A 24,609-nucleotide genomic window follows, 5' to 3' on the forward strand; every position below is an offset into this window, starting at 1 on the left:
ATATTCACGGCGGATTATGAAGGTGTTCAGACCACTTTGCGCGGAATCCGCAACGGTCGCGGAAGAACAGCGTTCCTTTCATGAAACGCTGCATGCACGGTTTTTTCCGCTACCGTTGTAGTTTCGCGTGTTTTAAAATGGTTGTTACAGAAAAACTCATTGAAATTGTTAAACAATATCCTATAATATATGATTTAAGGATCCCCCAAACCGACGCGAAACTTTTGCGACGCGAATTTTTCGTTGCGGAACATTCGCAGGCGAAACGGTAGCGGACAAGGCTTTCCCACATTGGCGCGGAACGTGACGCGACTGTTCGCCATACAAATATGAACAAATTATATTTTTAAATCGGCCAACAGGTTTAGGAAATACAAGACATCAAAAATGACCAAATTTTTAAGTGGGCGTAATCTCTATGCAAGCAAATTAATAATAATATTATAATATATGTATAATGAAAACTTATCATTTTCTCCTAATTCTGACCCTATACTATTCCAGACTTTACCTTTTTTTCTTATATTTTTATAATCTTCGTCCGTTAAATCATATATTATAGGATATTGTTTAACAATTTCAATGAGTTTTTCTGTAACAACCATTTTAAAACACGCGAAACTACAACGGTAGCGGAAAAAACCGTGCATGCAGCGTTTCATGAAAGGAACGCTGTTCTGCCGCGACCGTTGCGGATTCCGCGCAAAGTGGTCTGAACACGTTCATAATCCGCCGTGTCTATCGATTCGCCGCGATTCCGCGTAGGTTGCGGCTGCGAAAGTTTCGCGTTGGTTTGGGGGATCCTTTAACGGACGAAGATTATAAAAATATAAGAAAAAAGGATAAAGTCTGGAATAGTATAGAGTTAGAATTAGGAGAAAATGATAAGTTTTCATTATATATTATAATATTATTATTAATTTGCTTGCATAGAGATTACGCCCACTTAAAAATTTGGTCATTTTTGATGTCTTGTATTTCCTAAACCTGTTGGCCGATTTAAAAACATAATTTGTTCACATTTGTATGGCGAATAGTCGCGTCGGCTTTCGCGTCAATATGGGGAACCCTTGTCCGCTACCGCTCCGCCTGCGAATGTTCCGCTACGGAAAATTCGCGTCGCAAAACTTTCGCGTCGGTTTGGGGGATCCTTATACCTCCGATTTCGTTCAACCTCCATCGATTTGCATGAAAATTGATGAGTGGTTAGAGGGTATCTCAAGAAACAAAGGTGACATGGTGCCAACTTGCGCTTTTACCCTGGGGGTTGATGCCACCCCTTCTCTTGGTGAAAATTCTTTTATTAAAAATAACCCCATAGTTAGATAGGGAATCCTATCTAACTATCCATAGTTAGATAGGACAAATTCTAAGCAAAATTTGTTATATAAAGTTATTAACATAAATCAAAACTTTTTGAGTTATTAAAGATCAATAATTTTAATTTTTCGTAAGAAAAATGCATGTTTTAACCGATTTTTCATAGATAAGTCAAAAAGTATAAGTTTTTACAAAAAAGTTTTTATTACCAAAATTGAAGCTAATCAAAAATTAAATAAAATCCTTACTAAAAAAGCCTTTTAATATTAACTACAGTGAGTTATAGGTATTAATTTAATGCATATTTTTTTCGGCGAGTACCCCAATCTAATTATTCAAGCTTAAATTACGTGAGAATGATGCATTTTATAACATAAACTTATTAAACATTTGTGAAAGTACTTACAAATATCTATCAAATGAGATACTGAACAAGTCAATAGCATTAAAATTTATGCTCCAAAAAATTTTCCAACATTATCTTTTTCTTCAAAAATTTTTCGAAAAATTGTTATTGTTTTTTTTTAATAAATCCGTTAGTTTTTAAGATATCATGTTCACCTAAAAACAGTTTGAAAGGCACTTCACATTAAAAATTGTTAAAATTAATCTTTTAAACCCCTTACTTTTTTAAAAATAAAAGGTAAAATGAACCCGGTTACATGGTTCTCGCAGCAGAATTTAAGATTTAAACGTTTCTATCTCGGTTATTTTTTACCCTACAGAAATTGTAAAAAGGTATACTATTTGATATAGAAAATCTAAAATTTGGTTATTTACAATTTTTTACTTATATTGAGTATTTTTATAGTTATTATCAAAATAAATTGAAAATAACGATAATTTTAAAAATTCTGATTTTTTTAAATTATATCTTTTTTTCAAGAATATGCATTCTAATCCGGTGAAAATTGTTAAAATCATTACTTATGCTACTACAAAGAAATTTTTGTAAGGATTACTATAAATTTTAATTTTTGTGGAAATGGCATATGTTTTATTTTTCACTTTTTCCTAAAAAATTCGAAAGGGTTCTCTTAGTTTCATCCTAACTTGCTTAATTTTGATGCTATTAACTTCTTCTGAAGCTCATTTGTTAGGTATTCTGAAATACTTTGATAAGTGTTTAGCAGTATATTTTATAAAATGCATCGTTTCCCGTTATTTAAGCTTGAATACTTAGATTTAAGTACTCATCGAAAAAAATATACATTCAATTACCCATAACTCACTTTGAATTAACATTAGTTTAGCACTTTAAGTGAATAGTGTATTCAATTTTTTATTGTTGTCAATTTTGGTAAGAATAACTTTTTTGTAAACGCTAACAGTTTTTGAGTTATACGTGAAAAACCGCTTTAAAACATGCATTTTGTTTACGAAAAAATAAAATCTTTGATCTTTAATAACTCAAACAGCATTGATTTATGCTAATGACTTAATATAACAAATTTTGCTTAGAATTTGCCCCTCTATCGCTTTATGGTATTATTTTTAATAAAATAATTTTCACCCAAGAAAAGGGGTGGCATCCACCCCCAGGGTAAAAGCGCAAGTTGGCATCATGTCACCTTTGTTCCTTGAGGTATCCTCTAACTGCTTACCAATTTTCATGAAAATCGATGGAGGTTCATCGAAATCGAAGGTGAAAACCTTCAGTGACTGCACTATTATTAATTATATAAAACTTAATATAAACTTACAAAATTATGTATTACCCAGAGGGCGCGATACGTCTTTCTTATACGTTTAGCCTTCGGGCGTAGTGACTTTATGCACTTGTTCGGGCGTAGTGCGTAGTAGCATAAAATGCTGTTGGATTTTTTTTTTAATTTAATGTGAAATATTGATAACTAACTATTTAAACGGTAGCAGTAATTATAAATAAAAAAGTTTACTACGTTTAGGCACTTTTAAATATTTATTTAAATATATTTTTTATTCCAGAACACGAAATTAGCACGTATGGTACATTCAAAATAGTTAAAAAGCAAAAAACTAATTACAAGATTCTTCTTCTTCACGTGCCATATCAGAATTATCCGACGTTGGCGATCACCATTGCGAAGGCTTCACGATATTCTGCAATATGGAATAGTTGTCCTGCATTTGGTATCTGAGTCCATTCTCGAATGTTTTTTAACCAAGAAACTTGTTTTCTTCCTACACCTCTGCGGCCCTCTATTTTGCCTTTAAGGATCAGTTGCAGGGTCCCCGTAAGGGTTGACTGACGCCTGTATGCAAAAAAGGATTTTGGCGCCTCTTGAAATAAAGCAAAAAACTGAACTTTAGAAGTCATAATAAATTTTAATAAGTTTTACCCGAAAAGTACTTCATTTTTTTATTATTTTACGTTGAAATATTCGATTTGGAATTTGACTAATAGGAACGGATTTTTCATTAGCCCCAATTTTTCTTTTACTACATCTATAGACGTCATGAATACACCATTTTTCAGAACAATATGAATCCACCATGATGTTTTCTTTTTTTTTTATAAGCTACATTTTTGATAACAATATTTTTTTTCGATAAATACTTAGTTTTTGAATTTAACCGCCTAAAAACGTGTTCTGAGGGACATATTATGTTGAAAAATAAACATTTTCACTCGTAAATAACTCGAAAAATATTGATTTAGTTACAAAACTCTATTCGCGGTGGGCAAGTACTTGGAAGGGAAACGAGAAACGACCGTGCGCGAGTCGCGGAGAAATATTGCAACTATCTTAAATAATTCATATTGTCAATTGAAATTGTCAAATTGACGTATATTTCATACCTTCTGTCATTGAAGCAGAAAAATTATATATTGCTCCACAATACTGATATGATATGCAATTATTATATAAAGGTAAATTTAATTAATTGTATTTTGCTTGCAGTACTGCACTTTAATAACTAATTTTATTTACTACATACAATTGTTTATGTTTGCATAACATAACCTGCATCTTATTTTTTCTTCTTATTATTTTTTTGGACTATGGCCTTGACAATTATCCAGCAACCAGGATTAATATAATTGGCCAATGTAATTAAAAGTGCGAATAAAAGTACAGAGCGTAGAAATAGAGGTCGCTTTGCCGAACTTGCACAGTCCCAATAACATTTAGAACAAAAGTTACTTTAGTATAGTATAGTTGATCCAAAAGATGGCATAACCCAGACATCCAAAGTGAAAGTTATCCTTCAACACCAAATTGTTCTATATGGTCCACACAATGTCCAGAAAAGAGTCACACCATTTTGAGCGTCGGGTTTGGGGGGGGGGGAGAGGGGGGAGAAATCGGTAAATTCGTAGTTTTTTAAGTTTTTCGCCAATATTTCTAAAACTATGCGGTTTAGCATGAACAACCCTCTATACAAAATTGTTCTACATTAAATTTGAAATAAAAAAGGCCCTATGCATAATCTTTCTAAAATGAATGGTTCCAAAGTTACGGAGGTAGTATAGTATAACTGGTCCAAAAAAAGGCCTAACCCAAACATCCAAAGTAAAAGTTTTCCTATAACACCAAAATGTTCTATATGGTCCACATATTGTTCAGTAAAAAGTTACACCATTTTGAACGTCCATTTTGGGAGGGAGATGGGAGAGAAGCCGGTAAATTAGTAGTTTTTTCTGTTTTTCGTCAATATTTCTAAAACTATGCTTTACCGTAAACAACGTTATATACAGAAATGTTCTACATGAAATTTAAGACAAAACATGTTCTATACACAATTGTTATAAAATCAATGGTTCCAGAGTTACGGAGGGTGAAAAGTCGAGGTTTTCAATACTTTTTATATTTATTGGGCAATATTTATGATATAACTATACCAAAAACCCAGACATCCAAAGTGAAAGTTATCCTCCAACACCAAATTGTTCTATATGGTCCACATAATGTTCAGAAAAAGGTCACACCATTTTGAGCGTCGGGTTTGGGGGGAGAGGGGGGAGAAATCGGTAAATATAAAAAGTATCGAAAACCTCCACTTTTCACCCTCCGTAACTCTGGAACCGTTGATTTTATAACAATTATGTATAGAATCTTTTTGGTTTTGAATTGTATGTAGAACATTTTTCTATAGAACGTTCCTTACTCTAAAGCATAGTTTTAGAAATATTGACGAAAAACTTAAAAAAACTACTAATTTACCGAATTCTCCCCCATCTTCCCCCCAAACCGGACGCTCAAAATGGTGTAACTTTTTACTGAACAATATGTGGACCATATAGAACAATTTGGTGTTGAAGCAAAACTTTTACTTTGGATGTCTGGGTTAGGCCTTTTTTTGGACCAATTATACTATACTACCTCCATAACTTTGGAACCGTTCATTTTAGAAGGGTTACGCATCGGGCCTTTTTTATTTCAAATTTAATGTAGAACAATTTTGTGTAGACGGTTGTTCATGCCAAACCGCTTGGTTTTAGAAATATTGACGAAAAACCTAAAAAACTACGAATTTGCAGATTTCTCCCCCCTCTCCCCCTAAACCCGACGCTCAAAATGGTGTGACTTTTTTCTGAACATTATGTGGACCATATAGAACAATTTGGTGTTGGAGGATAGCTTTCACTTTGGATGTCTGGGTTTGGGTCTAACTATACCATACTACTTAGAATTAGTCAGTTTATCCATTCCAGGACTTACTTAAAACCTATATTTTTCACCCCCCGAGCAAAAGCAACCAACTACACAAGTCCAAATTTGAAGTGGAGGGTAAGTAGAAACTAAATCCACATTTTCATGCAATTCGGTGGTGACCCCGAAATTTACACGGTGTCGCCGTATTTCACGTTAATTTACTGGGCTATAGGTACAATAGATAAAAAAAATAGCTATTGTAGTAGCGATATTTTCCGTTAGCAAATTCATCAATTACATCGCTAAAATAAATACCATCAAAAATTTCTTGTTCAATTGCTAATATTGCACAGGCAATCTTTCTTGACGCATTGTCCTTAAATGATTTTTAACATTGAAAAAGATTGCTTGCCAAAAGCTACAGATACAGGCATATCAAAAGAATTCTTAGTGAAATGCTTAGCAGGGCAGGATATGGTGCTGATAGAAAAGGCATTCAGGCATCAAATATCCAAACAAAATCTTTTCAGGCCATAATAATGAAAAAACCTTCTCCAATGATACAAAAAACTTATACTTAAATGATGGCATCTCCTGAGGTAAAATGTGCCGGAAGTAAAATGAGCCTCCGTTCGGATTTCAAGAGTGAGGACTATCTCAGGGGGAACACCATTGCAGGTTATAAAAATCAGGATAGGGTTGTGGAATCTTGGTAGTCTTACAGGTAAGAGTCTGGATTTAGTGGATGCGCTCAAACGAAGAAGAGTTCAAATTGCTTGTATTCAAGAAACTAGGTGGAAAGGACAAGGGGCGAAAGAACTAAGTGAAGGATACAAATTGTGGTATGTAGGGAGTGGTAACACTAGAAATGGAGTTGGTATAATTGCTGATAGTGAAATGCAAGATAACGTAGTAGAAGTTGTAAGAACGAGTGATAGAATGATGTCAGTAAAATTTGTAATTGATAAAGAGGTATTGAATGTTGTGTGTGTGTGTGTGTGTGTGTATGCTCCCCAAACAGGTCTGGGTGAGAATGAAAGAAGAGCTTTCTATAATCAATTAGGAGACGTACTGAGTGATATTCCAGCAGAGGAGAAAGTTATAATAGGAGGTGATTTCAATGCACATGTGGGCCAAACCAAGACAGGATATGAAACAATACATGGGGGATTAGGCTTTGGAATTAGAAATGAAGCTGGAGATGCCATGCTTGAATTATCAACAGCATTGGATACGGTGATTATTAACACATTCTTTAAAAAGAGAGAAACTCAACTTATTACCTACAAAAGTGGACAACATCAATCCCAAATTATAGACTACTTCATGACAAGGAAAGAAGACATACGTGAATGCAAGGACTGCAAGGTAATAGTTAGTGAGGCAGTAAGCCAACAACATAAGCTGCTTGTTCTGGACATCGAAGTAAAAAAGCAAAACTAAACAAAAATATCGGAGAGGACCACAAAAAATCAAGTGGTGGCTGCTGAAAGATGAGAAAGAAGGTATATTCAGGAGAAGAATAGTAGAAAAAATATGTTGGAACATGAAAGAAAGCCCTAATACAATTTGGAGAAAAATGGCCAGTAGTATTAGAGAGACTGCTATTGAAATACTTGGGAAAACGTCAGGAAAAAAGTTTGAGGATAAAGAGACTTGGTGGTGGTCAAACGAAGTACAAGGAAAAATAAAAGAGAAGAGAAAATTATATAAAAAGTGGCAAGAAACCAGATCCGACACAGATCTTCAAAACTATATGGTGACGAAAAAGGAAGCGAAAGTAGCAGTAGCAAAAGCCAAAGCAGAAGCGTATTCAAACCTATACGATCAACTTGATACCAGGGAAGGCGAAACGAAGATATATGTACAATAAAATAGCCAAAACGGAGCAAAGAAAGCAAAAGATTATAATCAGATTAGATGTACCCGAGACGAAAATAATAAAATACTAGTTCACGAAAGGGATGTCAAAAAGAGATGGAGAAAGTACTTTGACAGTTTATTAAACGAAGAATTTGACAGACAGCCTGTAGAGTCAACGGAGACAGTAGCAGCAATGGTCACCAAAATAACCAACGAGGAAGTGGCTCAAGCGCTTCAAAAAATAAAGAAAGGAAAAGCGGTAGGACCAGATGATATTCTTGGGGAAGTATGGAGAGCATTGGGAGAGACAGGAACAAGGTGGCTAGCAGGTCTATTTAATAGAATTATGGAAGTCGGACAAATGCCAGACGAATGAAGAAGCAGTATACTGGTACCTGTTTACAAAAACAAGGAAGATATACAACAATGTACAAACTACAGGGCTATAAAACTGCTTAGCCACACCATGAAAATATGGGAAAGAGTAATTGACAGACGGATACGTGAAGAGACCGAAATATCTGAGAATCAATTTAGCTTTATGCGGGGTAGATCAACAACAGATGCAATTTTCATTATAAGGCAGTTGATGGAAAATACAGGAGTAAAGAAACAAACGCTCATATGGTATTCATTGATCTTGAGAAAGCATATAATAGAGTTCCTCGAGAGATTCTGTGGTGGGCACTCAATAAGAAAGGAGACCCTGTTGAATATGTAAAGATTGTGAGAGATATGTATGAGGGAGTAACGACTAGTGTTAAGACAGGTGTGGGAGAGACTGATTTTCATGTGAAAGTATTTATTTTCATTTATTCATTTATTCTCATTAGTTTTGGACCAGATAACAGCGAAACTACAGGGTAACATTCCATGGTGCTTAATGTATGCTGATGATGTCGTGTTAGTAGGAAATAGTGAAAGAGACTTAGAACAAAAACTGGAACAGTGGAGACAAGCTCTGGAGGAAAAAGGTTTAAAACTTAGTAGGACAAAAACAGAGTATTTGGAATGTTCATTTAAAGATGGAGCTACTACAAATAAAATGGTACCTTTGAATGGTGAAATGATTGTGAAAAGCAATAGTTTTAAGTATCTAGGATCGGTATTACAGAGTAATGGAGAAATAGATGGAGATGCATGCAGTAGAATTAGGGCTGGATGGATGAAGTGGAAAGAAGCGAGTGGTGTGTTGTGTGACAGAAAAATTCCAATGAAGCTGAAGGGAAAATTCTATAAAACAGCCATAAGACCGGCTATGATGTACGGAACGGAATGTTGGGCAGTGAAAAAGAAAGAGGAGCAACGAATGCATGTGGCGGAAATGAGAATGCTTAGATGGATGAGTGGAGTGACAAAGAAGGATAAAATTAGAAATGAGTATATTAGGGGAAGTCTAGGTGTGGCACCAATTGATGCCAAAATGAGAGAGCATAGGTTAAGATGGTTTGGTCATGTTCAACGTCGAGACGTTAATCACCCAATATGAAGAATAGCTGAAGTGCAGATTCCTGGAAGGAGTAGGAGAGGAAGACCAAAGAAGACCTTTGGGGAAGCGATAAGGCAGGACATGTTGGTAAAGGGGATTAACATTGATATGACCCAAGATAGAATTGTGTGGAGAAATGCAATTAGGGAAGCCGACCCCGTATAGGGATAAGACAAAGAGAATGACATGACAGTGAAATGCTTAGGTTTGGAAGCGTGGAGAAAAAATTGTTTTCAAATATATACCTATTGTAAAATACTTCTTCTTCTTCTTCTTAGATTAGGCCTCTTGGCCTGCTCTTAACCGATTGTACTTGAGCTTGTATTCGTAGCTGTGATGTTGACTGCCAGCTATCTCGCCACCTTTTAAAGGGCCTTCCTATTGGTATCTTGCCTGTTGGCTTTAAATCCCTGGCCATACGGGCTATTCTCTCACTGTCCATTCTCGTCGCATGCTGATTCCACTCTCGTCTTCTCTGTCTTCCCCACCGTATTATATCTTGTATGTTACAGGGATCTCTTGTTCTGTCGTTCGGTTTCTGTCTCTCAGTGTTTTCCCAGTTATTGACCTCAACGTTCTCATTTCTGATGTTCTCGTATCCTCTTGGTTGATGCTGTGTCACATGTCACATCTTGTTTCTATCGCCTACGTCATGATCGGTCTTACACATGATTTGTATATGCGTACTTTCCCTTCCAGCCTTATATCTCTGTTTCTCCAGATGACATCCCTCAGACATCCTGACACGTAATTGGCTTTATTTGCTTGCTTTCGGACGCTCTATTTAACATCTCCATAACTACATATTTCGATTCCCAGATATTCGAATCTCGTAAAGTACTTAAGGGGTTAATATCATCAGGTAATAAAAATAACTTCTTCAAGAACAAAACAACGTTTTAAAAGATCGCTGTCACTTAATTTAAATATGTTTCTTGTGTACTCATACCTAATCCTTTTTAATCCAAATTTTGTTTTAAAATTAATTTTTGTTCTTTTTTGCAAAATTTTTTTCAATTTTTGACCCTTGGTTTTGGCACCCATAAAGGATGGCGCCCGTGTGCACTGCACACTTTGCACATATGGTAGCGGGGGCTCTGATCAGTTGTAATATTTTATATCGACATCCCCTCACTATATGTCCCAGATAAGACATATTTCGATGTTTAAGTCTTTAGTAGTTCTCTATCTTTGTTGACCCTCCTTAGTACTTCTTCATTAGTTTTCCTTGCTGTCCAAGGTATCTTCAGCATTCGTCTATGAATCCACATTTCCAATGCTTCAATTTTGTTTATCATCGATACTTTTAGCGTCCACACTTCTGCACTATACAAAAGTACGGACCAAACCTAGCACTTAAGCATTCTTTGTCTTATTTCTAAACTGAGATGATTATTGCAAAGAAATGACTTCATTTTCATAAAAGTAGTTTTCGTCATTGCTATTCTACGTTTTATACTATTTCTTGCTATTTCTGTCTGGATCTAGTTGGTCCGTTATCACAGTTCCGAAATATGTCATTTTGTGAACTTTCTCAACTTGGACTCCGTTTAATTGAAGCTTTGCATCGGGATGTGAGTCACGACTAAACACTAAAAATTTGGTTTTGTTTGAGTTTATTTTAATGCCCATTTCTTTCCTACCTTGTGAATACAATCAAGCAGAATTTGGAGACCTTCAATATTATCTGACAGAATTACTGTATCGTCTGCATATCTAGTCACATTAAGTAGTTCGCCGTTGATTTTTATTCCATATGGCTGTCTCTCAAGTGCCTTTTTAAATAACTGGCCCGAGTAAATATTGAACAATGTTAGCGACAACATGCACCCTTGTCTGACTCATCGTTATATGGAGATTTCATCGTGTAGTTATCTCCAATTTTTACGATAGCAGTTTGATTCCAGTACAAATGTTTAATGACACGAATATCCTTGTCATCTATTCCGATATTTTTCAGTATTTGCATTAATTTTACATGCTGTACTTTATCGAATGCCTTTTCGAAGTCCACGAAACATGCAAATACATCTTTTCTTTGGTCACGGCATTTTTGTAATGGAATGTTAAGCGCAAAAAGGACCTCTCTGGTTCCCATAGCATTTCTAAAACCAAATTCGGTAAATTACAAGATTAGGATTGGTAAAGCAAGTAGCACATACAAAATTTGCGTGTTGCAGAAAAATTGATTATTGACAATTTTTACGCGCATGTCTAGATAATGGGCTGATACCTGTTTCTGGGGTGCAGGGGATACATCTTTTTTTCTTTCTTTTATTTCTGTGGTAGTTCCCAGATCATCAGCTTCTTATTGGGTTTCTGCAGGTACGTTAGGTCTACATCTCTTTAGCCTTTCTTGTAGATCAAATTGAATTAAATTCCATTACTAATATGACTTGTTCTAGTCAAATGTTGTAATACAAGCTCATAGGACAGTTGTTTCAGAAAAAGTCGTCTTCTAATTTCTTTGAAACCATTTCCAAAGTACACTATTTGTGAGTTAATTCCACTCATCTTCAGCATAGAAAGGAACACTGTGATGCCTACTCCTGAGACCTGAAAGCTATGGGCGTGGAGAACTGGATGGAGATTGCTCAAACTCAAGACCGAGAAGAATAAAGGCATGTTGTCGAGTCGGCTGAAACGCCAGGGAGTAAGTAAGTAATACTCATGATTAGTCCAAATTTTTCGACACAATCTCCATTTGATCACCAAAGTCCTTCCAAACTCAGTATGTTGCTTTTATAGACCCCTACTAGAAATAACAGCCCTACTATATAGGTAAATGCTTTCAATTCAGTCAAGTCAATCGGCCTTACGTCACTTTTTCGTTCAAAATTATCTGGCACGATTCTTATGTAATTGGTTTGTATATGTTACAATCTTTTCCAATATCTCCTTAAGTGGGGTGGGGATAACTTTAAAATCTTAAATGGAAACCCCATTTGTTATTGCAGATTTGGATTGCTTACGTAAAAATAAGCAACTTTTATTCAAAACATTTTTTCGAATTCTGGATAGATGGCGCTATAATCGGAAAAAACAATTTATCGTGATACCATATATAGGTAAATTATAGACTTTACTTTACTTAATCAGTAGACCCATTTGTACCTTTCGGTGTTGGGCCATTTATAATACAATTCATTAAATTACAGAAACATAAATTATTATAGAAACAGTAAATTATAGAAACAGTCTAATATCTCAAGAAATTCACTTCCAAATAAAAACCAAAAAATAAGTGTTTAATATTTTTTTAAGAACCTATCGAATAACATCAAACACCACTCTCCACTCCACCCCCTGGAGGTGGGGTGGGGGGTAACTTTAAAATCAAATAGGAATTCCCATGTTTTATTGCAGATTTGGGTTCCTCATAGAAAAATAAGTAACATTTATTCGAAACATTTTTTAGAATTGTTGATAGATAGCGCTAATAAATAGTATTTTTATTATTGTAGCGCCATCTATCCATAATTCGAAAAAATGTCTCGAATAAAAGTTACCACCAACCGCATAGTCACATATTTGATATAAGTTTTTTAAGTAGATTGTTTCTGTTTAATGGCAACCAGTTTCCTAGTTTTGACAACTGTCACATTTAAGAAAATATCCATAATATACGTATTAAAAAATAATCTTACGAATATCACACGACAGTAAGAATAAATAAGAAAATAATGCTTCATTTTTTACTAAAATTTGTTGTCATTGGGCAATGGCCACTCGAGCCCTGCGGGCTCTCGTGTCTATTGCCAGACAACATATTTTCGAAAAACTGTCTCATTATTTTCAATTTATTCTCACTCTCTTGTGATATTATACCCGATAATTTTTGATAATGTCCCGTCGTCAAGTATATTACGTCAGATGCCCTTGGTTGCTACGAAAAAATACTTTCAGTGACAGTGGCGTAGCTAGGGTGGGGCGGGGGGGGCGGTCCGCCCCGGGTGTCACCCCTTCAGGGGTGACACCCGAGAGACCCGATCACAAAAGAATAAATCGTTAATTTGTGACTTTACTCACGTATCAATCTAAAGTTCGATGTTATTTTGTGAACACACGAAACCACAGTATAAGAGGGACAGTAGAACTTCTCTCCGAAAAATTGGAAGTAAAATCGTAAAAAGAAGTAAAGAAGTAAGAAGTAAAAACGGCGCATTGCACCACTCTCGCATTGCTGGTCGCGTAGAAACATACAGGTTAACAGGGAAAACCTGCATCCACCACTGGTGAATTACCAATTGCGTACTCTGCCGGTAGTACTTCTTGAGATCAAAGTGCCTACATAGAAGAAATTTTACTGTTCCTCTTTATACTGTGACGAAACCAAGAGAAGTCGAGGTCAAAGAGGCATTTCTTGGATTTTTTTTCCGTTAAAAGGAAAAAAGCAGTTAATCTAAGTTGATCTAAGTAACGAAATTCTAAAGAAGCTTGAAATTGATGGTGTAGAAATATTATGAAGTGCCGTTCACAGGGATACGATAATGCCGCTGTTATGAGCGGCGTACATGGAGGAATACAAGCTATTATTAAAGCAAAAATCAAAAAGGCCATTTTCTTCGGATCTATTGATCATTTAATTAATTTATGTGGCCAGCACTCTTTTGCACAAAACACATCTTGTGTAACATTTTTCAGAACTACTGTAGAAGCAATTTTTAAGTTTTTTATGTTTCCATTAGCTGCTAAGAAGTGCTTATTAAACACAGCAAAACATCTGTTACGCGAATTTCCACAACGCGTTGGAGTTCTCAGTCACTGCGCACTATGCTGGCTGCAGTTAAAGTATTGGCAGAACATTTTTATAGTGTTGTTGCTTCAATTTACAAATTCTCTCATCAACAAGAAAATTTATATATCAGAGGTGCTGCACATAACCTCATGCCCGCTTTGTGTAATTAAAGGCATTGATCAATCATGACCAAAATATTTCGTCTTTATATTGAAGAAAAACGTAATCATATTATAAATAAAGTATTGCATAGATTTTGTCACGACGAAATACGAGGACGACGACATTTCCACCTAAAAACTAATTCGACGTAGAAAACGAATGGATGGTGAGTTAGCTACCTATATAGGACTTACACTTCGAGCAGAACTTCAAAAAGATAATATTATGTTGGAATGTTTTGGCATTCAATATTGAACTCGAAACCAGATCAGTCCATTAATATGGCTTCATTGTTCGAGGCTGTGCAGACACACACTTTGTTTTTCCATGAACAGTGAACAGTTGAAATTAGCTGTTTCAACATTTCTAGCAGAAGAAGACCTCCTGCTAGAAATACCAAGGCTTAGAAGACTTTTACAAGCGGCCAATATTACAGCATCTAAATGATTAGCTGTAGACTTTTTAAAATTCATTGTGGAATGGGATTTTATGGAATGTCTCCCAAACTAAATGGTCACCTTAAAATTGTTTATGACCATTTTTGTATCGGTTGCTTCATGTGAGAGAAGTTTTGGGAAGCTAAAATCAATCAAGAATTACTTGCGAGAAACAATGACGTCAACAAAGCTAAATAACCTAGGTTTATTAACTATCGAACGGAGCGGTCAATGTTAGGAGAATGGAGCGGTCAATGTTAGGAATAACTCTGCGAGACAAAATCAAAAACCAAGAAATCAGGAGAAGAACAAAGGTGGCTGACGTCATCGAAAGGATAGCCAGGTTGAAGTGGAGATGGGCAGGACACATAGCCAGAACGACAGATTGGCGATGGACGTAGAGGTTACTATAATGGAGGCCAAGAGAAGACAAGAGAAGCGTCGGTCGACCGCCTACAAGATGGACTGACTACTTAAGAAAGCTAAAAAAACTGGATCAGAGCGGCGCAGGATATATGGGGTTGGAAATGAGGGGAGGAGGCCTATGTTCAGCAGTGGACTTTTGAGGCTGGATAATGATTAACTATAGAACATGAAGCAACACAAAACATAAATATAGAAAATGTAATTTCAGAGTTTGTCGTTAGTAAAGCTAAAAAAATATTTTAATTCATTCACATAGCGTAAATCAAAAAAGTAAATAAACTGTTATATAGAACTGCCGGGAACTAGATAGTGGTAGCTCAAGATAGGGAGACATGAAGAAACTTAAGAGGCCTATGTTCAGAAGTGGACGATAGCGGTTAGAGGATGATGATATACTATTTACTGCAGTTTCGTTAACTATAATTCTTAATTTTTTCATTATTCAAAACATACGTTTATCCGATTTTCGTTGATTTTAACAATATTTATTTTTAGGATTTGGGGTGACACCATGGATTACCACCCCGGGTGTCACCCACGCTAGCTACGCCACTGTTCAGTGACATTAATGACAATTAAAATTATAAAAGTGATGACTTTCAACCGCCAAATATTTATGTATAACAACTGTGTGTTTAATTGTACTAATTTGTACTAACATAAATAAATTACAATACAATTTTGGTTTTGAACAGTTTTATTCATGAAATAATCGCAACAAATTGCACTCGAACTCTAAAATTAATATAGAATTTTAGAGCTCTTGTGCAATTACTACTGATAATTCGATGAAATAAAATTATTTTGACATAATATCTAAAAGTCAGATCAGTAGACAATTACAATGGTTTTGAATCGTCGTCGTGGAAACCAATATCGTCGTCGTGGTAACTTTCAATATCAATAATATTGAAAGTTTGGTTTTGACAACTTTGTCAAAGAATTAATTTGTGTATTTTCACTTTTAAATAAAAATTGATATAACTCTATTTTTTGTGGCTTTTTTCCAAACGTACGGCCCTAGAAAAAATATTGTTCCTAACTCATGCGGAAAGCGTCTTCCCCGCACTCGACTGCTTGCGTGAAAGTATCACTTTCCGCACTCGTTAGGAAAATAACTATTTAATCAGAATATTAAGCTAATAAAAGCTAATGAACAATAAAAATAATAATATAACGTTAAAATTTGCGTTACAGTTTCGAAACCCGCTAAATCAAATGTGCAAAACGTCCTCCATTTACTTCCATACATTTTGACATTTCTTTATAAAATTTCTGCTTCCGAGAAAACGATTCGGATTCAATCTTCCAATCTCGTTAGCAGCATCCACTATCCTTGGCCAAAGTTCACCTCGTGTATTGAGCATTGGTTCTGAATAAACAAGATGTTTCAGATGTCCTCAAAGTTTAAGGGATTTAAATCGCAGCTTCGGGTGGACCACGGATGTTCACTGCCTCGTCCAATCCATCGGCGAGGGAAAACAGTACATATTTATATAATTTTGCAGTTGACGGGGATAACGAGGTGGCACACCGTCATGTAAAAACCACTTATTTAATTTGATGTTTAAATGAACATCTTCTAAAAGTTTAAGAAAACTTAAATAGTTTCTGCGTTAAATCTCCCTTTAAGTTCAAAATGGCCAACAGAATTATCACAAATTATCCCAAACCAAACATTGATTTTAAAGTCGTGTTGAAAATGCCGAGACAACGTTGCATTTGGATTTTCATGGGCCCAAATATGGCAATTTTATACAATTTTTGGTGAATGTTGTCTCATCCGTAGAAATAATTATTGAAATAAAATCTAGATCCTACCCTTGGTTTTTTAAAATAGTTTCGCAAAGTTTATTCTGGGCAAAAAATCACGTGTAAGAGATTCTGAACTGGTGTATAATGAAATGGATGGAGTACTCTAGGGAAATAAGGCAAAAATATACCATGTTCGGGACACTTGACTAGCCAGGTTGCAAATGGGTTTTTTGGATACTATACACCTAATACATTACTTATAAATACAAAAATGTCCGTCGCATTTCGGACGACAATTTTAGTTATTAACAAATAAGGGTCAAAATGGCAGTTTTTTCGTTTAAATCGCTACAGGTAAAAATAGGTTAATTAAATATGTTATTTAGAGTATTCATCTTTTAGTAGATGAGCAAAGGTTTAAAATGGCGGTTTTTGAATTTTAGTACTATCATTTCTTGCTTCGGAAATTGCAAAATAAGACTAAAATTTCGAAAATCAAAAATTTGCTATAACTTTTGCCAAAGTGAACTTAAGACTTTGATATTGCATGAAAAGTAGAGTCAAACAGTCCATATAATAAACAAAAAATTTCAATACGATTCGTCAATTAGTTTAAATTTTATTCAATTTGTTTATTTCACATAGCTTTTTTTGCAATGTTATTGCTCAGAAAATGATAATGATACAGCGATTTTGCGGCTACCACATGAAATAAAAATACCTATATTTTCATTATTTTTAACAAAAAATCAGCAAAAGCCATTTTTACCATTGCAAAAACATTTTACTAAAGTAAAGTCATGTTTGGCTTATAAATAATTTGAATAACTTTGTTAATATTAACTGTAGACTAAATCCACTTTGTTATTTCTAAAACTCAAATTTTTACACAAATTATTACAAAAAAATTCACCTATATCAATTAAGTTCAAAGTTAGCCACTTTTTTTATTTGATTTACAGCTACTTTGTTTATAACAATTAAGCAACCTAGCTAGCGCCATTTTGAACTTCAAGGTATATAGTTTTAAAAATGACGTCCTAACGAAATCGGCTCTGGGTCGGTGGAGGTGAATTATTAAAACACGTGCAATCAAAAAATTAAATTGATTCTTCAAACATAAATATGCTGCCACTAATATCTCCGGAGCTTGTTGATGGATTTTCGTCATTATTTTTTTAATTTGTATGTACCTACTCGTAGTCTTGTGAGTACGTTATGTATGTACACATATTCCCACGTAACATTACAAAATGTTAAGGGGAACCCCCCATGTCACTAAGAGATACGAAAAATAGATTACGTCCGATTTTCAAACCTACCGAATATACATAGATAATTTCATAAAAATCTGTCAAATCGTCTTGGAGGACTATGACAACTAATACTATGACAGGAGAATTTTATAGATGTAAATATATAGATGGCTATTAAAAATAGGGCTTGGTGTAGAAAGGTGAAAATTAAGGGTTGTGTGTATTTTTAATACTACATCATATATAATATTAAGGTAGATAATTTTGTCCAAAAAATATAAAAAATGTCATGAAAAATAGATTACCACCTATTCTCAGTCCTACAGGATATACGTGTAAAATTTCATAAAAATCGGTCAATCCGTTTTGGAGGAGTATGACATGAGGAAGTATGTAACACTATTACAGGAGAATTTTATATTTATAGAATTAGCTGTGGATTAAATAAAAAAAGTGGCTAACTTTGACCGTAATTAACCTAGGCAAAAATATGTTTCTTAAAAATTATTGTAAAAATACTAGCTTTTCAAATATTTAAGTATTTAGTCTATATTAACAAAGTTATTCAAATTATTTATAAGCCATTACCTAATGACTCTACTTTAGTAAAATGTTTTCGGAAAGGTCAGAAAAGGACTTTTTATTGATTTTTGAATACGTTGAAAACATAAGTATTCTTCTTTCATGTGGCTTCCACGGAATTGCTGTATCGTTATCATTTTCTGAGCCATAACATTGCAAAAAAGCTCTGTGGGATAAACAAATTGAATAAAATTTAAACTAATTGAAGAATCGTTTTGAAATTTTTGGTATGTTATATAGACTACTTGACTCTACTTTTCATGCAATATTAAAGTCTTAAGTTCATTTTCGCAAAAGTTATAGCAAATTTTTGATTTTCGAAATTTTAGTCTTATTTTGCAATTTCTAAAGCAAATCGTATTAAAATTCAAGAACTGCCATTTTAAACCTATACTCATCTACTAAAAGATGAATACTCTAAATAAGATATTTAATTACCCTATTTTTACCTGTAGCGATTTAAATAAAAAAACTGCCATATTTTACTCTTATTTATTAACAACTAAAATTCTCCTCCGAACTGTGACGGGCATTTTTGTATTTATAATGTATTAGGTATATAGTACCCAAAAAATCTATTTGCAACCTGGCTGGTCAAGTGTCCCGACAAAACCCTTATTTCTCTGGAATAGAGCTGTTGTTCGTGCAAAATAGTTAACGTAGTAAATGAACTCAGCCCAACATTAGCAGCTAATTGGCAAACTTTAAATTCCTGAATTTTCTTCCACATTGTTCAAAACGTCTTCTTCTTGTTGAACAGTCCGTACTCTTGGTCGCCCATTTTGATTCTGGGGTCGAAAACTACCCGATTCTCGTAACCTTTAAAATAATCTGGAAAATCATTTTCTATCGGGTTGCCGTCGATTGGGATATTTGTCAGCATAATATCTGGCAGCACCACGTTCATTCAAATTTTGTTATGCAGAAACTGTCACCATATCATATCGGTCATTAAAAACAAGTTATGACGTGGCATTTTACAATTTAAATCCAATTTTAGTCCAAGTAATGAAGCTTAAAATAGGACAAAACCTCGCAATTTTTACAGAATGGATCGATTTGCTTGAAAATTTAAGAATAAGTAGTGGATAGTCCAAGGATCAAAATCTATATAATGCTGAAAGGCGCTTTTACCATGGGGCTGATTGTCACCCCATCTCGGGGGTGGAATTTTTTATTATATTTTGACCGCAAAAGTAAGTAAAAACATTCATTCTAAGCAAAAAACGTTCTATACATTTTTTTGATAAAATTAATAGTTTTCGATTTATTCGCTATCGAAAGTGTTAGTTTTATATCAAAAAAATCAATGTTGTTAATAAGTTTTCGGCTAATAACTCTAAAAGTTTTTGTTTTATCAAAACAACTTTACTTAACAAAAATGTACCTTTTGAAACAATAAACAAAACCGTTTCTTTTAGTTTTTTTTAAGACCAATAGTAATCGAGCTATACAATATTAAATGTTGGCTCTTCTTCGTCAAATGCTAAATACTGTAGTTTCAAAGTCAAAAGACAAGAAACTATGGTTTTTTCGAGGATAACTTGTTTAGGCTAATTTAAAGCATTTTAAAATATATATCTCTAGAAATAAAAACAAAGCCTGTAGCTCAAAAATTAAGTGACGTATATTGAAAAGAATGTTAGTCCCTACTTTTTTCAGCGAAAAAGTGATCCGAAGCAACCTCCTAATCACCACTCTAATTAAAATTAGTCATTAGCCTTATTTGGTCTTTTTTATTTTTATATTATTAATAGGTTCTAGAAGTTTAACCAGCTTAGAATGATTAGTTTTTAAAATAATGGAGTTAGAAGCGAATAACGAATTTTTGTAGTTTGGAAAAAATGGCATTTTCTTCAGAATAGAAAGATTAGCATCAGAGATACGAAAAAATGTTTAAATATGAAATTATAGCTTATTTAATTCTCAAGAAACTGGTTTGCCAAAATTTTTACTATAGCAAAAATTGAGTGAGCTATTGATAATTAAAACTTGTAATAACATGAAAAAACCACCTTTACCAACCCTTTCAAGGTCAACTCTTTTTGTGACTGAGGATTTTAAAAAGAATTAATATTAATAGACTTATAGACCTTATAAAAACCTACAAAATTCTTTTTGCCGAACTTTCTAAGGTAAAAAATAGAAAAGTTACGGTTAAATAATTAATATATTTAAAAAAAAGAAATCCAGTTGGAAGCATAATAATGTAAGTTAGCGATGTTTTTAGTCATGGGCCTTATTCATTCTTCTTTATTTATGTATTATTAATAAATTCTAGAAGTTTGACTGGCTTAGAAAGATTAGTTTTTAAAAAACCGGAGTTAAAACGAATAACGAATTTTTGTAGTTTGGTAAAAATGTCGATTTCTTCAGAATAGAAAGATTAGCATCAGAGATACGAAAAAATGTTTAAATATGAAATTGTAAGTTATTTAATTCCCAAGAAATTGGTTTGAGAAATGTATAAACATTCTCAATTTCTTTGCAAAACGAAAATGCAGCAGCTGCATAATACTCTGGTTAAAGCGGAGAGTGCAGGAAGAGTCTATACCGGTTTCGGAGATCTTTTTCCCCTCATCAGTAAACCCATATCCTCTTCTCTCCGCTTTAACCATTTACCATAGCTTGGGCCTTCCCGAATTGCAAAGAAAGAAATGTCACGGATGAACTAGGGCCATCTACCGAAAAACAAACTAAGCTTTCAATCGAAGTAGCGCAGAAAACGAAAATAAATATCGCCTCCGTACCACCAGATTGACAACAGGTGGAATAATTTCTTTGGCTACACCTCCTGAGACTTTCAAAATTTATAAATCATACAGGGGCCGAGGAAATTAAGATGAGAGAATTTTAAATAATTCACAACTCATCTACTCAGCGTGGTAAAGCTCCAACAAGAAAGATTCCTTAATACTCAAACAAAAGAGTAAATGAATTAAAAATGTATAAACATTTTCAATTTCTTTGCAAAACGAAAATGCAGCAGCTGCATAATACTCTGGTTAAAGCGGAGAGTGCAGGAAGAGTCTATACCGGTTTCGGAGATCTTTTTCCCCTCATCAGTAAACCCATATCCTCTTCTCTCCACTTTAACCATTTACCATAGCTTGGGCCTTCTCGAATTGCAAAGAAAGAAATGTCACGGATGAACTAGGGCCATCTACCGAAAAACAAACTAAGTTATCAATCGAAGTAGCGCAGAAAACGAAAATAAATATCGCCTCCGTACCACCAGATTGACAACAGGTGGAATACTTTCTTTGGTTACACCTCCTGAGACTTTCAAAATTTATAAATCATACAGGGGCCGAGGAAATTAAGATGAGAGAATTTTAAATAATTCACAACTCATCTACTCAGCGTGGTAAAGCTCCAACAAGAAAGATTCCTTAATACTCAAACAAAAGAGTAAATGAATTAAAAATGTATAAACATTCTCAATTTCTTTGCAAAACGAAGATGCAGCAGCTGCATAATACTCTGGTTAAAGCGGAGACTGCAGGAAGAGTCTATACCGGTTTCGGAGATCTTTTTCCCCTCATCAGTAAACCCATATCCTCTTCTCTCCGCTTTAACCATTTACCATAGCTTGGGACTTCCCGAATTGCAAAGAAAGAAATGTCACGGATGAACTATGGCCATCTACCGAAAAACAAACTAAGTTATCAATCGAAGTGGCGCAGAAAACGAAAATAAATATCGCCTCCGTACCACCAGATTGACAACAGGTGGAATACTTTCTTTGGTTACACCTCCTGAGACTTTCAAAATTTATAAATCATACAGGGGCCAAGGAAATTAAGATGAGAGAATTTTAAATAATTCACAACTCATCTACTCAGCGTGGTAAAGCTCCAACAAGAAAGATTCCTTAATACTCAAACAAAAGAGTAAATGAATTAAAAATGTATAAACATTCTCAATTTCTTTGCAAAACGAAAATGCAGCAGCTGCATAATACTCTGGTTAAATGTCACGGATGAAATTTATAAATCATACAGGGGCCAAGGAAATTAAGATGAGAGAATTTTAAATAATTCACAACTCATCTACTCAGCGTGGTAAAGCTCCAACAAGAAAGATTCCTTAATACTCAAACAAAAGAGTAAATGAATTAAAAATGTATAAACATTCTCAATTTCTTTGCAAAACGAAAATGCAGCAGCTGCATAATACTCTGGTTAAAGCGGAGAGTGCGGAAGAGTCTATACCGGTTTCGGAGATCTTTTTCCCCTCATCAGTAAACCCATATCCTCTTCTCTCCGCTTTAAACATTTACCATAGCTTGGGTATAGACTCTTCCTGCACTCTCCGCTTTAACCAGAGTATTATGCAGCTGCTGCATTTTCGTTTTGCAAAGAAATTGAGAATGTTTATACATTTTTAATTCATTTACTCTTTTGTTTGAGTATTAAGGAATCTTTCTTGTTGGAGCTTTACCACGCTGAGTAGATGAGTTGTGAATTATTTAAAATTCTCTCATCTTAATTTCCTCGGCCCCTGTATGATTTATAAATTTTGAAAGTCTCAGGAGGTGTAACCAAAGAAAGTATTCCACCTGTTGTCAATCTGGTGGTACGGAGGCGATATTTATAATCGTTTTCTGCGCTACTTCGATTGATAACTTAGTTTGTTTTTCGGTAGATGGCCCTAGTTCATCCGTGACATTTCTTTCTTTGCAATTCGGGAAGGCCCAAGCTGTGGTAAATGGTTAAAGCGGAGAGAAGAGGATATGGGTTTACTGATGAGGGGAAAAAGATCTCCGAAACCGGTATAGACTCTTCCTGCACTCTCCGCTTTAACCAGAGTATTATGCAGCTGCTGCATTTTCGTTTTGCAAAGAAATTGAGAATGTTTATACATTTTTAATTCATTTACTCTTTTGTTTGAGTATTAAGGAATCTTTCTTGTTGGAGCTTTACCACGCTGAGTAGATGAGTTGTGAATTATTTAAAATTCTCTCATCTTAATTTCCTCGGCCCCTGTATGATTTATAAATTTTGAAAATCTCAGGAGGTGTAACCAAAGAAAGTATTCCACCTGTTGTCAATCTGGTGGTACGGAGGCGATATTTATTTTCGTTTTCTGCGCTACTTCGATTGATAACTTAGTTTGGTTTGAGAAAATTTTTTCTACGGCAAAAATTAAGTGAATCGTAAATTAGTATATTATTGAAAAACACTTATTTTTTCGATATAAAACTAACACTTTCGATAGCGAATAAATCGAAAACTGTTCATTTTATAAAAAAATGTATAGAACATTTTTTGCTTAGAATGAATGTTTTTATCAACTTTTGCGGTCCAAATATAATAAAAAATTTCCACTCCCGGGATGGGGTGGCAACCACCCCCATGGTAAAAGCGCCTTTCCGCATCATATAGATTTTAATTCTTGGACTATCCACTACTTGTTCTCAAATTTTCAAGCAAATCGATCCATTCTGTAAAAATGGCGAGGTGAAAAGCTTCAGTTCCTGGACTATTTATGCACCACAAAAGCACAACTTGGAATGCGAAAGTGATATTATAGGCCTGGATCCCGCGTACCAAAAAAAAGTTGATTAATAGCAAGCTGAAAATTTGTTAATAGCTTAACGGTGTCTAGTCGGACAAACTTTGATGTATGGAAACACTGGAACAGGGGAACTTTTAATTGTGGAACGTGATTTTACTTCATTCTCTCCATTCACCCATCTGTAAACATTTTTTTCAACTTATGTACTGAATGTTCCATTAATTTCACATCTTCCCTAAAACAATATTAATGTAAAATCAAAAATTATTCCTTGCATGATTGCATTCATTTTTGGAATTTTACATACTTTATACTTACATTAAACAAGAGTAGAGACCTGTTTACATTTTCCTTTCCACTATTTTCTGCTTTACATTAACGTAATATTTGGCTAATGCTCATGCTATTTAGATAGGGTTCCTTTAATTTCGTGGGGATTGGACTTTACTGAAGGAATAACCCATATATTTTGATGGTATGC

Source organism: Diabrotica virgifera, chromosome 8 (assembly GCF_917563875.1).
Source record: "Diabrotica virgifera virgifera chromosome 8, PGI_DIABVI_V3a".
Classification (NCBI taxonomy): domain Eukaryota; kingdom Metazoa; phylum Arthropoda; class Insecta; order Coleoptera; family Chrysomelidae; genus Diabrotica; species Diabrotica virgifera.